Source organism: Coregonus lavaretus (assembly GCF_964263955.1).
Source record: "Coregonus lavaretus genome assembly, chromosome: 24".
NCBI classification, from domain to species: domain Eukaryota; kingdom Metazoa; phylum Chordata; class Actinopteri; order Salmoniformes; family Salmonidae; genus Coregonus; species Coregonus lavaretus.
The window spans coordinates 17,624,261-17,639,279 of NC_140011.1; the positions used below are offsets into that span (position 1 = coordinate 17,624,261).

Consider the following 15,019-nt stretch of genomic DNA (forward strand, 5'->3'; position numbering starts at 1 on the left):
GCTTCCCAAATGGCACCCTATTCTCTATATAGTGCACTACTTTTGACCAGAGTCCTATGGACCCCCTGGTCAAAAGTAGTGCACTATCTAGGGAATAGGGTGCCATTTGGGATGCGACCTTAATTGTAATGCACTGTATTTCCGAGAAGCACATTCACCCCTATAGCCAGTGTTGTCGTTCCTGTCTGTCCCTGGTGCTTCATGACCGTACTACTGTCAGTGTGATTGTAGCCCTCTACATTAGTAGCCCTGCCTGTGTCAAGGCCCTTTACTCTCTTTTCAGCTCCAGTTCGCCAACACAATAGAGAGAGTGAGGGAGAGATGCTGGAGATGAAAGCGAGAGGGGGTGGGGGGTAGAGATGAGGCAAGATGTGTCTGCGTGTATAATGTTCTTATGTGCTTAGACATGTATATACAGTATATACGCCCCAGAGGCTATGGGGTAAAACAAGCATTACCTGTGATTTGACCCTTTTTAAGAGACTTTCAGTTATCCAGTATATTGAAATACAGTATATCACCAGACTCTCAAAGAAATGTAGGTGCGCTTTCCACAAATCGACATGAAAAAAGAACATTGCAGGGATAAGAGAGTGATGGTTGTCATCATGTGCTGTGTGAAGGCAATGTTTTGTTCTGTGTGGCGTGGTGTGTGTTTGTATGTAGGTATGAGTGTGTGTGTGGAGGGTGTTGGCTTCTCTCCCCAGCCCCTGGGTGGAGACAGCTGTCTAGGCCAAGGGGTGTATGAGCTGGCGGAGGTGTGAATCTTTGAACCCTTCCAGCATAATCTGTTCTTTTTCCCCCTCATTTACCACTGGCCTCATCCAAGGCCTTGTGCCCGCAGAGCACTGAGTCTGTGCGTGCGTGCGCCCGTCCGTGCGTGTTTGTACACATATGTACATTCCCTGTATGCAGCACTGCCCCATTATACACCAGTTAATTGCGTTGAGTTCTTTTCTAAAGACTATTACCTAATGGCCGTAGGCCTAATTAGCCTGTAGTTAGTAACTCCTTGTAGCTGAGGGTAGTACTGAGGGTTCCGTAGACACAGTGATTTATGGATGTACACCGTAGGGTGACTCAATAACTATTGGAAATAGAACCGTCCAGACAGGACTATTTTCTCCATTGAGTAGCCATTGCAGCCATGTATTAGTTAATTTGTGAATGTATTTCCTTCTTAACGTGTTTGAGCCAATCAGTTGTGTTGTGACAAGGTAGGGGGTATACAGAAGATAGCCCTAAAAGACCAAGTCCATATTATGGCAAGAACAGCTCAAATAAACAAAGATAAACTACAGTCCATCACTACTTTAAGACATAAAAGTCAGTCAATATGGAACATTTCTAAAACGTTGAAAGTTTCTTCAAGTGCTGTCGCAAAAACCATCAAGCGCTATGATGAAACTGGCTCTCATGAGAACCGCCACAGGAAACGAAGACCCAGAGTTACCTCTGCTGCAGAGGATAAGTTCATTAGAGTTACCAGCCTCAGAAATTGCAGCCCAAATAAATGCTTCACAGAGTTCAAGTCACAGACACATCTCAACATCAACTGTTCAGAGGGAACTGTGTGAATCAGGCCTTCATGGTCGAATTTCTGCAAAGTAACCACTACTAAAGGACACCAATAAGAAGAAGAGACCTGCTTGGGCCAAGAAACACGAGCAATGGACATTAGACCGGTGGAAATGTGTCCTTTGGTCTGGAGTCCAAATTTGAGATTTTTGGTTCAATCCGCCATATCTTTGTGAGACGCGGTGTGGGTGAACGGATGATCTCTGCATGTGTAGTTCCCACCGTAAAGCATGGAGGAGGAGGTGTTATGGTGTGGGGGTGCTTTGCTGGTGACACTGTCTGTGATTTATTTAGAATTCAAGGCACACTTAACCAGCGTGGCTACCACAGCATTCTGCAGCAATACGCCATCCCATCTTGTTTGGGCTTAGCGGGACTATCATTTGTTTCAACAGGACAATGACCCAACACACCTCCAAGCTGTGTAAAGGCTGTTTTACCAAGAAGGATAGTGATGGAGTGCTGCATCAGATGACCTGGCCTCCACAATCCCCCGACCTCAACCCAATTGAGATGGTTTGGGATGAGTCGGACAGCAGAGTGAAGGAAAAGCAGCCAACAAGTGCTCAGCATATGTGGGAACTACTTCAAGACTGTTGGAAAAGCATTCCAGGTGAATCTGGTTGAGAAAATGCCAAGAGTGTGCAAAGTTGTCATCAAGGCAAAAGGTGGCTATTGGAAGAATCTCAAATCTCAAATATAAAATATATTTTGATTTGTTTAACACTTTTTTGGTTACTACATGATTCCATATGTGTTATTTCATAGTTTTGATGTCTTCACTATTATTACACAATGTAAAAATAAAGAAAAACCCTTGAATGAGTAGGTGTGTGCAAACTTTTGGCTGGTACTGTATGTCTTGGGGATTTTGTCTTGGGGATTTTGATTCTGTCAAATCATCAGGAATTCAGCTAAAATGAGACATCCTAGCAAACTGGGAACATTCCCAGAACATTAGCTACGATTCCCATTAAGTTCTAATTAGGGTTTTATCTAACATTAGGATGATAACATCCCAAAAACATTCAGAGAATGTTTTTGATAAAATATATTTATTTATCAAAAATGTTTTAGATTAAATATCCTTTGGAATGTTTTAACATTCACTAAAATGTTATGCACTAAATCTATAACAACAACCACAGAACATACCCCAAACGTTTGTATGTTTGTATAAAACATTTCCCTGATGTTATAAGAACGTTCTTAAAACACATTTAATTTGTTCTTAAAGGTTCCCAGAATGTTTCATTAGGTTGTGGGAACAGTCTGGTGTGGAACATTGTGGGGACATCACAAAAGGTATGTTCCCAGTACACAAAAACGGTCTAGTTGTGCAGATCATTCTACAATATTTATTTTAGAGTGCAAAAAAACATTCACCTGATGTACAAGAGCGTTCCCAGAACACATTTCGTCAGTTGTTTAATGGTTCCAATATTGTTTCATTAGGTTGTGGGAACAGTCTGGTTGGAACATTGCGGGGACATTACAAAGGATATGTTCCCAAAACACAAGAACTGTCCAGTTGTACGGATGATTCTACAATGTTTATTTTAGGGTGCAAAAGCATTCACCTGATCTTACAAGAATGTTCCCAGAACACATTTAGTCTGTTCTTTAAAGGTTCCCAGAATGTTTCATTAAGTTGTCGGAGCAGTCTGGTGGGAACATTGTGGGGACATCACAAAATGTATGTTCCCAAAACACAAAACTTTCCAGTTGTGCAGATTATTCTACAATGTTTCTTTTAGAGTGCAAAAATAATTCACCTTTTACCAGAATCTTCCCAGAACACATTTTGTCTGTTCTTTAAAGGTTCTCAGAATGTTTCATTAGGTTGTGGGAACATTGTGGGGACATGACAAGAGTTATCTTCTCAAAATGCAAAAACTGTCCAGTTGTGCAGACATTCAGATAATGTTTGTATCAGGATGCACAAAACATTCCTTTGATGTTGCAAAAAACAAATCTGAGTTTTTTAAAAATCCTTAAGAGTCTATTGACGCAGAGACACTGTATCTGTTTTGCATGGACTGCGTCTCAATCCACCGCATCCGCCTATGTCGGCCTTCTGCATCTGCCATGGAAGGTGGCCGAGCTACAGCGGTGTTTATTACATTTACATTTTAGTAATTTAGCAGACACTCTTATCCAGAGCGACTTACAGTTAGTGAGTGCATACATTTTCATACTGGTCCCCCGTGGGAATCAAACCCACAACCCTGGCGTTGCAACGCCATGCTCTACCAACTGAGGTAGACGGGACTTATCAGACCATTAGACATCCCGAAAATCGGTCTTCTCACGAAAACGTCTGTAGCATCCGAACGGTTTGGCCTACGACCCTGTGTCACGAGACTCGTCTGAAGGTAACCTATACAAACGAATAGAAGTACGGAGGTCGTTTTGTGGCAACAAAAATAAGGGGTTAAATATGTGTCCCAAAACATTCCTGAGCTAGAAATAGGAGAGACACTTCAAAACCTTATTCCTCATGATACATTTTTTGCCAGTCTATTTTGCCATTTATGATTGTGTTATTCAATGCGTTTCTATGGGCTATAGTAGTAAAGGGCAAATTCAATATTTGATCAAATAATATATTTCTTTCGGGGGGGACAGTGCAGGTACATTACAAGATGTAGGTTCCCAAAACACAAAATATGCTTAGTTGTGATGACATTCATAAAATATTTAAGTTAGGTTGCAAATGACATTCCCTTAATGTTGTAAAGTCCATTTTTATGACGTTCATAGCATATTTTCTTTAGGGTTAACCTAATATTACATTGATGTTCACGCAATATACGTTTTACCTTGTCTTGGAGATCCTCCGAAAATGTCAAATTTAAGTTTTACTTAATATTTCCACAACCTTCTCAGCATCCAAAGCAAATACATCGCCATTATGTATTGCCAATTCACACGAGGACTTTATTGTAGGTGATATAGAGACACATGGCATTTTAAGTTCATTTGATCATACAAACATATATTTCTTTATGCTTCATATGTTGATAATCTGCACACGTGGGGTTTGAATCTGCAATGTTTGGTTCCCAAGCCAAGTCTTTTATCCTCTGCGCCACCAGGGAAGCTCTCTTTCGTATACTTTTTTCAGAATATAACCATGTTAGTATGGTCAATCAGGAATTCCATGCTTCCTTTTTAGTTTTCTTGCACATTACTAACCCAGGGAAATACTGCTAATTGGGTTATTCACCATCCTCTTTATATGCTGCATACCTCTGGGCCCATATTTACAAGGTATCCAAGACTATGAGTGCTGATCTAGGATCACTTCTGATTTTCAGATCATGAGTAAGCCAGGAGGAACCATATCAAGCATCTCAAAGTAGGAATTATATATGAACAGTCAATACTTACACCCTTTTTTTTTTTTTTTTTACAGTTAGTCTAAATTCTGCATATTCTTGTGTATTCATTTGCTTCTTAAATACAGACTCAGAGCCTTCAAAGTAAATAATATATATTTTTAACCTTTTCACAATATCAAAATCACATTTCATAAGACTTTCAACAAAATCATAAAATACAGTGTTACAAGTACACAGCATATGAAGAGGGTGGGAACATTTTAATAACTGTTCTGTGTCCTGATATTTGCCTGACAAAAAACACAAAGCCATAGCTATCCCCTGGTGGTGCAGAGGATTAATAATCTGGCTAGGGAACCAAACATTGCACGTTCAAACCCTGCATGTGCTGATATGAAGTGTAAAAATATGGTTGTGTTTGTATGATTAAATGCTGTTCAAATGTGCCATGTGTCTCTATATCACCTACAATACAGTCCTCAAATGCAAATTGCTGTTACATCTGGAGAGGAACATAATCGGAGCTACAAATTTACATGCTGAGAATGGTGTGGTCATATTAGGTAAATCTTAAATATAACATTTTCTAAACCTAAAACAATATGCTATGAACATCATCAAAACTGACATTTAATTGTTATAACATTTTGGGAACCTATATCTTGTAATGTACCCACACTGTTCCCACAACCTAATTAAATGTTTTGGGAACCTTTAAAGAACTCAGAAAATGTTTTGTGCACCCTGATACAAACATTATCTGAATGTCAGCACAACTGGACAGTTTTTGTGTTTTGGGAACATATCCTTTGTAATGTCCCCACAATGTTCCAACCAGACTGTTCCCATAACCTAATGAAACATTCTGGGAACCTTTAAAGAACAGACAAAATATGTTCTGGGAATGTTCTTGTAACATCAGGTGAATGTTTTTTGCACCCTAAAAGAAACATTGTGGAATCATCCACATAACTGGACAGTTTTTGTGTTTTGGAAACATATATTTTGTGATGTCCCCACAATGTTCCCACCAGCCTGTTCGCACAACCTAATGAAACATTCTGGGAACCTTTAAAGAACAGATTAAATGTGTTCTACGAACGTTCTTGCAACATCAGGGAAATGTTTTATACAAACTTTCTATAATCATCACCACGACTGGACAGTTTTTGTGTTATGAGAACATTTGCCGCGACCTAACACATTTTCTGGGAACCTTCACAGAACCAATTTTTGTTTGCTGGGATATTTGATTGTGTCTCAATGTTATCAAGGTATGAAATTATCAAATACAATTTTTGTGGTCAATTTGCAGTATACAAATTGTTATCATTATTTTCCGGCCCCCCGACCAATGGCTCAAACAAAAATCATTTGAATCTAGTTTCCTACCCCTGTCTTAATGTGTGTATTGGGTGGTGCGGTGGTTTCTAGTGAAGGCAAGGGCTCTCAGATCAGATATAGGCCTAGGCTGCATCCCAAATGGCAGCCTATTCCCTAGTCAAAAGTAGTGCATTTATAGGAAAAACAATGCAATTTTGGAGGAAGACATCGGCTGATAGATGAGCTATATCCTATGCATGCCAAGCTCAGGACCCAGCAGAAGAGAATGTGTGAGGGTGTGCCTCTTTGGAATGGTTTACCAATGACAGAATGTGTCATAAATGTGTTTTGGAGGTAATAGGGTCTTGCTTTTCCATTTTTATGGTGTGATTTGAATATTTATTTGGAGATTGATTTGGCCTCTCGTTAACAAAGACTGTCATAAGAACAAGAATAATTACTTTTCTTCATTCCCCGCCTTCAGCTCCCTCATCTAATAATTAATGATCTGTCGCCATCCAAGAATAATTATTTCATTATGTTTTAATATGCAGGGATGATAAGTCGATAAGTCATCGACTTGGGCCTGTTGGCGAAGGTGTAATGTAAGCGCTACCTCCTCTGATATGGGCGCAAAATGATTTCTAGCTCTGGTTCGCAGCTGCTTTTACCTCTGTTCTTGCCATTTGATAACACACTGCATTTTTCATTTGTTCTTATTGTTCTAAACAGAGGAAAATGAAACCAAACTGAGTTATTTTTTTATACCATTCTCTGTTTGCTTTACAGTAGCCGTTGGTAGGATTGTATTGAGAAATTGACACTACCTGATATGCTTGTACAGTCTGGAAGTATGTGAGGTGTGATTATATTTAGCTGTCACTATTTCCTGTATACTGAGGGAAGAATTCATTATTGGGCCTCAGCCCTGTTATTGGGAGTGAGTGATGTGATGTAACATATGCCCATGGGAGAGGAGGAGATTTTCTCAGACAGACAGACCATGTGTAGCAGTCAGTCGCTGCTCTCTCTCTTCCTGAGAGCCTGTTAGTCACTGAGCGAGCGGGGGGGGACACTGTTTTTGGTTTGTTTGTGTTGAAGTCATTCTCTCGGCTAATGAGAGACTTTCAAAGGAGGTTCAGTCCGCTCAAAGGAGGTTCATTCCACTCTCGTCGGAACATAAAATAATTCACCCTCAAAGATATAAACTGTTCAACAGTTCCCTTTTGGTAAAGTGTGTGTATGTGTGTGCATGTGGTGTCTGTTTGTACTAATTATCTGGTACCTCAGTCGGGCTGTGTTGCAACCTCTGAGCGTCAGTCAGTGATGTGATGACCTGTGATATTCCCACTACACTCTGTGTCACTGTGACATTGGTACCGTAAATCCTTCTCTGCACACAGCAGCCTTAATTGGCATAGTTTTTCACTTAGGAAAATATAACTTTATTAGAACTTGACATCCTTTTATCGTTCAACCCATCCTTTTGTAATTTATGTTTTAGAACTTGGAAAGTTCAAATAATATGTTTGACTGCCCTTCCAGTCCCCTTGTCATACACTCACTACTAATGTGTTTATCTGGACGATTAGTCAGGAAATTAGCGTGGGGGGTTGGGGCGGGCTTGTTGTTTCTTTTCCACTTCCCTCTTACACATGCAGCACAATCAGACAAACTGAAAGTGAAAGCAAAGGGTTTAAAATCTCTGGCCAAATGACCATGTGTCCCCCAATATTTCTCTCTCTTAGCTATAGGGAAACATCTGTCATTTCCATTAATCACCAATCGGAGAACCAATCCAAGATTGTCTGTCTTTGGAAGATGAGGTGATTATCAGTAATTGTGCAAGTAGAAATGGAGTAGAAATATTCCATCACATTGAAATACACCATGCATTTTCAATGTCGCAGGCTTGATCTTCTTCACTGTAGAAAAGTCAACCTTTTGTGAATGTTGAGGGTCATAGACATCTGCTCTGAGGCAGTGGTTTTCTACAACTTCTATTGCTAGGTGGTGACATTGGAGAGCAGGAGTGAATCCTTGATTCCTCACGTCCTCCCTCCTCATCTCCTTCTCAAAGCACATTGGAGCAGAAGATCTGAGGCCAGGAGAGAGGCTGTGAGAATCAAGGAAATACAAAAGAGATTAACCCCATGATTTTGATGTTCCATCTCTGGGTATCTATCTGCTGAGATGTTGTCTCTGGACGTCTTAATGAGGTAGGACAGAGGTCGCCTCAAACCCTGTGACGCAAACGGAGCAGGATGTGCCCACTCAGACGTTGTTTGTACACATTAACGAAAAAAGAGCGAGAAAATAGCTCCTTCCGAATTGATCACTGCACGGTTGAATGTTGCGAAGATATGCCCTCGAATGTTGCAAAGATATGCTTGAATCCCTCCATCTCTGTCTGTCTGTCTCTCTCGTTCTCTGTGTCTCTCTTCCACTCTTATTCTCTCTCTCTCGCTCTCTCTCTCTCTCGCTCTCTCTCTCTCAATCTCTCTCTCTCTCTCTCTTTCTCTCCTTTAGGCTGCTGGAATTAGCCTTAATCTCTCCCTTATTCCTCCAGGCTGAACTCAAGCCGATCTGTTGTTGCTCTCCTCCCTGCCCTGCTCCCCAATAGCCAACGGCTCTCAAACCTCAGCCCTCATCTGTTGGATTATTTACATTAAAGTACTGTATTACTCTCATCTAGTCGTTTGAATGAAAATGTTCACAGGATTCATCTTTGACTATGCATCCCTTACTATCAATTCCTTTGCTTGTCTGTTTTCCATGTGTCCATTCTTTGCCATGTCTCCTCTATTGCTAACAGCACTCTGGTTCAGTGGTCTTCTGTTCTTTTCAGTGAGAGTGCCATAGAATTACTTATAGAATCAATTGAATTATAGGATCCATATGGAGACGACTGTGAATGCTGAAGCTTCACCGGCCATAATCATGTAGCTGTGCAACGGCCCCTTGACTTACACTTTTCTCCGTGTATATCAATGATGTCGCTCTTGCTGCTGGTGACTCTCAGATCCACCTCTACGCAGACGACACCATTTTGTATACATCTGGCCCTTCATTGGACACTGTGTTAACAAACCTCCAAACGAGCTTCAATGCCATACAACAATCCTTCAGTAGCCTTCAACTGCTCTTAAACACTAGTAAAACTAAATGCATGCTTTTCAATCGAACGCTGCTAGCACCCGCCCACCCGACTAGAATCACCACTCTCGACGGATCTGACCTAGAGTATGTGGACAACTACAAATACCTAGGTGTCTGGTTAGACTGTAAACTCAACTTCCAGACTCACATAAAGAATCTCCAATCCAAAGTTAAATCTAGGATCGGCTTCCTATTTCGCAACAAAGCCTCCTTCACTCATGCTGCCAAACATGCCCTCGTAAAACTGACTATCCTACCGATCCTTGACTTCGGCGATGTCATTTATAAAATAGCCTCCAACACTCTACTCAGCAAATTGGATGTAGTCTATCACAGTGCCATCCGTTTTGTCTCCAAAGCCCCATACACTACCCACCACTGTGACCTGTACGCTCTTGTTGGCTGGTCCTCACTACATGTTCGTCGTCAAACCCACTGGCTCCAGGCCATCTATAAATCACTGCTAGGCAAATCCCCGCCTTATCTTAGCTCATTGGTCACCATAGCAGCACCCACCCGTAGTCTGCGCTCCAGCAGGTATATCTCACTGGTCATTCCCAAAGCCAACACCTCCTTTGGCCGCCATTCCTTCCAGTTCTCTGCTGCCAATGACTGGAACGAATTGCAAAAATCTCTGAAGCTGGAGACTCTTATCTCCCTCAATAACTTTAAGCATCAGTTGTCAGAGCACCTTACCGATCACTGCACCTGTACACAGCCCATCTGAAATTAGCCCACCCAACTACCTCATCCCTATATTGTTATTTAATTTGCTCTTTTGCACCCCATTATCTCTATTTGCACATAATCTCTTGCACATCTAGCATTCCAGTGTTAATACTATTGTAATTATTCTGCACTACAGCCTATTTATTGCCTTACCTCCATAACTTGCTACATTTGCACACACTGTATATATATTTTCTGTTGTATCTCTGACTTTATGTTTATTTTTTTTACCCCATATGTAACTCTGTGTTGTTTTTTGTTGCACTACTTTGCTTTGTCTTGGCCAGGTCACAGTTGTAAATGAGAACCTGTTCTCAACTGGTTTACCTGGTTAAATAAAGGTGAAATAAAAAAATAAAATAAATAAAAATAGAATTGTTCCACACCTAGCCTAATAGAAAATCTTACTCCCTGTTATAGACAGCCAGAGAGAGAGCCAGAGGGAATGGGACAACCCGTTCAAACTGATTTCTCTCCCTCCCTCCTTCTCCTCTCCCTCTCTTCCTATGATTAGACAAATGACGAAGGGTATCAGGCCTCCCAAATAATCTCTTGCATGTCGCACCACCAAGGATTCTTAGAAATGTTGCATTACCACTGCGACTCAGTTTTTCTCTCAGCCTTATGAAACACACTGTTTGCTTTAGAGGCATTGTACAGATTGTAGGAGACTACAGTGATGTGTGTTCTGGGTCTGCTGTAATGGACGTAATGTGTTGTGGACATGTTTTTTTGTTGCACAGTTGACATAAGATTCAACGTGATATAGCATTTAGACATTGTATTATATGAATGTAAGTTGTGTGTTTTATTCCATGCACAGAGAAGCCTCTGACTGATGTACCGAACAGCTTTGAAACTGTTTTCTCTTGCTGTGCATATGGATGTCATCAATAAAAACTGGTTGAAAAATATAGTTGAAGTCGGAAGTTTACATACACCTTAGCCAAATACATTTAAACTCAGTTTTTCACAATTCCTGACATTTAATCCTAGTAAAAATTCCCTGTTTTGGGTCAGTTGGGATCACCACTTTATTTTAAGAATGTGAAATGTCAGAATAATAGTAGAGAGAATGATTTATTTCAGCTTTTATTTCTTTCATCACATTCCCAGTGGGTCAGAAATGTACATACAATTAGTATTTGGTAGCATTGCCTTTAAATTGTTTAACTTAATTTTTTTTTTTTTCTTTTTTTTTGGGGGGGGGGATGGATCAGCTTAATATTGCAGATAGATTGTAACTTCTATCAATGTAATTGTCTGCATCACTTCCAATCCCCCATGTTTTTTATATATATACTCCCCTTTATTACTTTTCAACCCCGCCATCCTTTCCCTACTTGGAGTAAATTAGTGAACAACAATGTCCAGGCCTCTACTTCCGGCCTATACTTACTATCTACACCTTATGGACACAGTCAATTTTACAATAATTATATTATATATATATTTTTTTGTTTTTGCTCCTGAACTTCTTCTACTCTCAACCTCTCCGATCATTTTCATGATGTCCATCCGGTTTGCTTCTATATGCCATATCTTTCTAACTGTGCTCTTTCCCAAAAGCTCCCAACATACAACCTGGACACAGTATGCTTACATTATTAGCTATCTTTGTTATTATTTGTTGTTATTTGTTATTAGTCCCATCCTTCAACTCCATTCAATACCTCCCATCTATCTCTTAACACCATCCATATAGGATTTCTATTTGCCATATATATTTCAACCGTACTGTGATGCTTTACAAAAGTTCTGAACCTTTCTATTCTCGTTGCTTCTACAGATTGTGAATTTTAAAAAAAAATTGTTTTGCTAAAAGTATTATTATATTATTGATCGATTGACTATGACTTTTCAGATCACCCAGTAATGCTATCTGCAAGGTTAGCTCCAGGTAAATATTGCAATCATTTAGCCATTCCTGGACCTGTGTCCAAAAACAAGCTACAAATGGACAGAACCAAAACAAATGATCTAATGATTCTGTCTCTTCACAGCAAAATCTGCAGAGCTGGGAAGATTGTATCCCCCATATAAATAACATTCTATTGGTAGCAATAATTTTATATAATAATTTAAATTGAAAGATTCTAATTTTTGAATCCGGTGTCGTTTTGCATGTCAGTTCATAAACATTATGTCATGGGATCGGTACATCGAAAATCTCTTCCCAACTATTTTGCAATCTACAATGGGGAAAAAAAGTATTTAGTCAGCCACCAATTGTGCAAGTTCTCCCACTTAAAAAGATGAGAGAGGCCTGTAATTTTCATCATAGGTACACGTCAACTATGACAGACAAATTGAGGAAAAAAAATCCAGAAAATCACATTGTAGGATTTTTAATTAATTTATTTGCAAATTATGGTGGAAAATAAGTATTTGGTCACCTACAAACAAGCAAGATTTCTGTCTCTCACAGACCTGTAACTTCTTCTTTAAGAGGCTCCTCTGTCCTCCACTCGTTACCTGTATTAATGGCACCTGTTTGAACTTGTTATCAGTATAAAAGACACCTGTCCACAACCTCAAACAGTAACACTCCAAACTCCACTATGGCCAAGACCAAAGAGCTGTCAAAGGACACCAGAAACAAAATTGTAGACCTGCACCAGGCTGGGAAGACTGAATCTGCAATAGGTAAGCAGCTTGGTTTGAAGAAATCAACTGTGGGAGCAATTATTAGGAAATGGAAGACATACAAGACCACTGATAATCTCCCTCGATCTGGGGCTCCACGCAAGATCTCACCCCGTGGGGTCAAAATGATCACAAGAACCTTGTGAAGACTTACAGAAAACGTTTGACCTTTGTCATTGCCAACAAAGGGTATATAACAAATATTGAGAAACTTTTGTTATTGACCAAATACTTATTTTCCACCATAATTTGCAAATAAATTCATCAAAAATCCTACAATGTGATTTTCTGGAGAAAAAAAATCTCATTTTGTCTGTCATAGTTGACGTGTACCTATGATGAAAATTACAGGCCTCTCTCATCTTTTTAAGTGGGAGAACTTGCACAATTGGTGGCTGACTAAATACTTTTTTTCCCCACTGTATATGGGACGGCTGTCAATCCTCTGGTCCTTAAGTGAAACTGATATACTTTTTTATTTATCACAGTTTTCCTTAACCAATTATGTTCTTTAATGCAAGGCCGACAGACAAGTTCCTTACTTTCTCCCCCTTCCACTTTCCTCTTCCACTTTTGCAGTAAGGCTGCAATTATTTGGTTGTAATTTTGGGTAGAGCAGACATTTCCATATGTTTTTGTTAGCTGCATGTGCGACATAACTCCACCAGTTCTACCGATGATATCATTTACGAAGATTATACCTTTTTTAAACATTCTGTCAAAAAATAAAGTTTTTTTGTCAATTAGTATATTTGAATTTAACCACAATATTTGTTGCATTATTTGTTCTGTCGTTTCTGGAGGATTAAATTGAAATTGCAACAACTTTCTATGGCTTGTTTTAGAAATAGTGATATTTGGGAGATGATTTCCTTTTCAAATAACTGAAAATTAGTTGTTGTAATCTGAATAAAGGGAAAAAGGCCTTTCTTGAACATTGGGTGAGACAATCTTACTAATTTGCTTGAGAACCAGTTCGGATTTAAGTATAACTTTTGTATCACTGAAGCTTTTAGTGATAGGTCTAATGCTTTAATATTTAATAATTTCTGTCCTCCGAATTCATATTCATTATATAAATATGCCCTTTTAATTTTGTCTGGCTTGCCGTTCCAAATAAAATTGAATATTTTTTTCTCATATATTTTAAAAAACTGTTCGCTAGGCGTAGGCAAGACCATAAGCAAATAGATAAACTGGGATAAAACTAAAGAGTTAATCAGGGTGATTTTTCCACAAATTGACAGGTATTTTCCTTTCCATAGTAGTAAGATCTTATCTATTTTTGCTAACTTTCTATTAAAATTTATTGAAGTGAGATCATTTATTTCCTTTGGGATATGTATTCCGAGTATATCCACATCACCATCAGACCATTTTATTGGTAAACTACATGGTAATGTAAATTTTTAATTTTTTAGTGATCCAATACGTAATATAGTACATTTGTCATAATTTGGTTGTAATCCAGAGAGGTTAGAAAATGTATCTAGATCCTCTATGAGGCTGTGGAGGGATTCTAGTTGTGGATTTAAAATAAAACATTAATCATCAGCGTACAATGACACCTTTGTTTTTAGGCCCTGGATTTCTAATCCTCTGATATTATTATTGGATCTGATTTTAATAGCTAACATCTTGATGGCCACAATAAATAGATATGCCGATAGTGGACAACCTTGTTTCACTCCTCTTGACAGTTTAAAACTTTAGGAGAAATAGCCATTATTTACTATTTTACACCTAGGGTTACTATACATGATTTTGACCCATTTTATAAGAGATTCTCCAAAATTGAAATGCTCCAGGCATTTATATATAAACCCCAGTCGTACTTTATCAAATGCCTTTTCGAAGTCTGCTATGAATAGCAGGCCTGGTTTCCCATATTTTCCATAGTGTTCTATTGTTTCCAATACTTGCCCTATATTATCTCCAATGTATCTTCCATGTGAAAAACCTGTCTGATTAGAATGAATAATATCCGACAATACCTTTTTAATTCTATGCGCTATACATTTTGCTAGAATTTTTGCATCACAACACTGAAATGTAAGGGACCTCCAATTTTGTAAATGGACTGGATCTTTATATTTTCCGCTTGTATCCTGTTTCAGTAATAATGAGATCAGACCTTCTTCTTGAGTGTCAGATAATCTACCATTTACATAGGAGTGGTTAAAACATGCTAATAATGGTCCTCTTAGTATATCAAAAAAGGTTTGGTATACCTCGACTGG

General features: G+C 39.1%; 1 protein-coding gene across 1 annotated transcript in view; it reads left to right on the forward strand.

Moving 5' to 3' along the window:
• Window positions 1-15,019, forward strand: part of LOC311099282 (voltage-dependent N-type calcium channel subunit alpha-1B-like) — a gene marked incomplete at both ends in the record, with an annotated part of 253,927 nt that overhangs the window by 50,002 nt on the left and 188,906 nt on the right. The gene's annotated exons all lie outside the window — the stretch shown is intronic.